The sequence below is a fragment of the Eschscholzia californica genome, unplaced genomic scaffold (genome assembly GCF_041429995.1).
Source record: "Eschscholzia californica isolate CP2 unplaced genomic scaffold, dmEscCali1.0.p SCAF_2, whole genome shotgun sequence".
Classification (NCBI taxonomy): Eukaryota; Viridiplantae; Streptophyta; class Magnoliopsida; order Ranunculales; family Papaveraceae; genus Eschscholzia; species Eschscholzia californica.
The window spans coordinates 28,528,921-28,532,785 of NW_028238309.1; positions in this window are offsets into that span (position 1 = coordinate 28,528,921).

The window sequence follows — 3,865 nt, forward strand, 5'->3', positions numbered from 1 at the left end:
TTCGCTCTACTATGATGTGGTCTTGGGAGGGTGTGTTGTAAAGCAATCCCACATTGGTGGGAAACAGGAGTGTGGTGCTCCTCTTAAGAGGTTAAGTACCCTTCCCTAGTGAGGCCTTTTAAAACCGTGAGGCCTAGGTGTGCTAAAGCGGACAGTATCACTAGCTGCCCGGAAGGCTGGTCCGCACCATCCTATAACACGTTATTAGCACGAATTGCTTTATGATCAAAAGGACGAAGAAATTATCAACTCCTTGATCAAGATATAAGCACATAAAAGATTGGTAAGTTTGATCAATAATTATTGGTAAGTTAAAAAGTATTTGGACCTTGCTTTGTTGAATTTACAAACTTATAATTCTTCTTTATTGCTAACTATTTATTTTATTGCTGTTGAGACATATTAAATCATATCAGAAGGATATGAGAATTGCGTAAATAAAAGGATTAACATTCCAATCTAATATGAATGTTAATGCAATTCATTCGAATGTTAATGCAATTCATTCGATGGTAAGGTTAATGTAAGTTATATCTTCAAAAATAAATTAGTATTACTCTCATAACTAATATTTGGTGTTTTTCTAAGTGCATATTTGATAAAAAAAAAAAAATTACAGATATATGACAATCAATAATTTTTTTTAGATATATCTTAAGGATGATAAAATTATCTCGTATAAGTACTTCAATTCTCCCATATTATTAGATTTATTAATAAAGATTCTTTCAGGAGAAAATTTAACCATCTGATTTTGGTTACAATGAAATTGAATCATCTATTTCTATATGATATTACCAAACCTGAAGTTTGGTAAGCAATATGAGTAAGTTAATTATCACCAAAACGGTGAATCCTTGCAAAACAAAATTTGTTTACTCATTCCTGAAGAATGAAAAATATAGATATTTCAGTATTAGAATTACTTTCCATTGATTATTAAGATATCATAATGGAACTTGTAAGAAAATGAATTCATCGAGTTCAGATTGAAAATGAAGTAGCAAAAATGAACATCTCATTTCACTGTATCAACATATAGTCTAATTAGATTTGAAAAAGTTCTTCACAGTGGAAGACAACCAATTTTTGTGAAATTCTTTTAAGGAGAATAAAATATCACAATTTTGGTTGCACTTGTATTACAATAAAATTTTCATCAATGGTGATAATATCTTTCTTTCTTTCGTGTCTATGGATGACGACGAGTTGAAAATTATTGGAAAATAAAATTTGTTGAATATCTGCTTTTATATTACACCTAAAGTTGTAATACACAAAGAAAGAGATGATGGATTTTAATAGAAAAAATCGCATGAAGATGACATCTCACATGTAATCAATCACACCTGAAGTTGTTATTAGAACAAATTGCGCACACCTGAAGTTGTGGTTAGATAACAATTTTGGTCCAACAGATCATATGATATAAAAATAGAAATCAAAATTTGCCCGAAGCAATTGATTCTCTTTCGTCTATGTCGCATCCTTGAAGTATGTGCACATAAATAAGACGAAATCTTTCGACATTAGGGGGAAGAAGTCTTATATTCAATGTCGTAAAATACTTGAAAGTATCAAGTTTCTTCCATTTGCAATCAATGTACTGAGATTTGTACCTCCAAACATAAATATTTTTCAGAGTTTAATATGCTCATACACGAACAAAGGTCATGAAATATGATCTAAGCTGATCAAAGTGACATATACTCCTGGAGAGGATATGAGAATCCTCCTGAAGAGGCTATCAAATTAGAAACAAATGCGGTTCATGTTTTTAATAAAATTCTCTGAATAGGATATGAGTTAAAAGAGACATATTGACCTTTTACGTTGGCACATATATGAGGTCATTGAACTATGTATGCTGTGAGAATTAGAGAAATCAAATAAATCATTTCAGACGATATATCTCTGAAAAGTAGCTACTGAGAGCACATTGATTCAGAATTAGTAATTTGTCAACTTTTGATGAGATACTTCATTACTTGTGGATTTTTCTTACAAAATAATTAAGTCTTCGGACATGAAGTTGAAGCACCAAAGTAGACATATGTAAGAAATGTCATTTAGTCTATAAAGGATTTGACGTCCATTTATAAAATTTCAATATGAATTACAAATCCTCGAATTATATTATGAAGTATTTATAAATCCTATTGTGACTCTTGAAGAGTTTATCAAAGTGTGACAGTAGAGTATTGAAAAAGATTATTCGAGTAAAGAAAATCTTGAAAATGAACATATTCTGAAATACTAAAAGGCTATAAGCTTCAAAACAACTCATATTGTCTTAACTTCTCATATGTAATGGAAATTCAGGTCCTGAAGTACCTAATATAGTACAAACAATACACTACGTGTGTTGTAATGTGATTTTAGAAAACAACTATCATTCATATATAAAATGTCAATCGCGTTGTACTATTTTTCCTTCGTCAAGGTTTTGTCCCATTGGGGTTTCCTTGTCAAGGTTTTAACGAGGCAACTATGCGTATTGAAAATTGTTATAATTTGTTTAAAAGTTGTAGTCTTTTTTCCTTCGTTTAGGTTTTGTCCCGTTGGATTTTCCTGACAAGGTTTTGGTGAGACAACTAGTCATCGAATGATGAGTTTAACACCTATTATGTGTGTGAGGTGGATTGTGCATGAAATTTATAATGCACATTGAAATGTGATTAGTACATTGATTTCACAAAATATTATAATTATCTTATCGATGTATATGACAAATATGAATCACTAGTAAGTGAGTTCAACTGAAATTCCTGGAGGATTTAACAAGCTTCAATCTGAAGTATGCATAAACTTTAAAGCATTATATGAATACAACTTGAAACGTCAAACGCTACTTATTATATTTATGTGTTTATATACCAAAAGGAAGCTGACCATGACAAGTTGAACAATGTCCTCAACTTTCATGAGGGGAAGCAAGTTTATGAAAACACTGGATACTACATTTTCATACTGTAGTCTTTTTCCTTCGTTAAGATTTTTCCCGCTGGGTTTTTCCTAACAAGGTTTTAATGAGGCATATTATGTGGACATCAAAGATGAACAGATAAACAGAATTTGTACTCTTTTTCCTTCACTATGGTTTTCTCCCATTGGGTTTTCCTAGTAAGGTTTTAATGAGCCAATTTCTGATGTGGTGGACATCCAGGGGGAGTGTTATAAATCTTTGATTTATGGTGGATGACCACCACACTTTGTAACTCCCACCACCATAAGTTCTCCACCACTATTTGTATTCAAGCACCATTGATTACATGTAACTGTTGTATTAGATGTGTATCTCTTCAAAGGCATATATAAGGAGGTCTCTAGCTAATGTGTGAATGTACCAACCTAATGTGTACCAAATACCAATGTACTAAAGTAGAGAATCTCTCTACAAATATAAGAATATAAATCTAGTTCTTCTTGTCTACAATCTCTTGGTTAATATATTTCCATTGTCTTTCTTCTTTCCTCCTTTATTTTTCACAACAGTTTTGGTTATTTTGATAATTTTTTCAACCCAAAAAGTCATTTTCTAAAATCAAATACTAATTGCCCCCCATTAAGTAATACTAAAACTGAAAATACCCCAAAACTTTTAAACTCAATAATATTCAAAATATATAATTTATTGTGTAAAATTCTTACCACTAATAAATATTATGTTTGGGAGAGAACGAGATAATTGTATAGAATTTCGTTATTTTAGGAGAAAAAAATCTAGGTTGTTTTGGTTATTTTGATAATTTTTTCAACCCAAAAAGTCATTTTCTAAAATCAAATACTAATTCGCCCCCCCCCCCCCCCCCCATTAAGTAATACTAAAATTGAAAATACCCCAAAAATTTCAAACTCAATAATA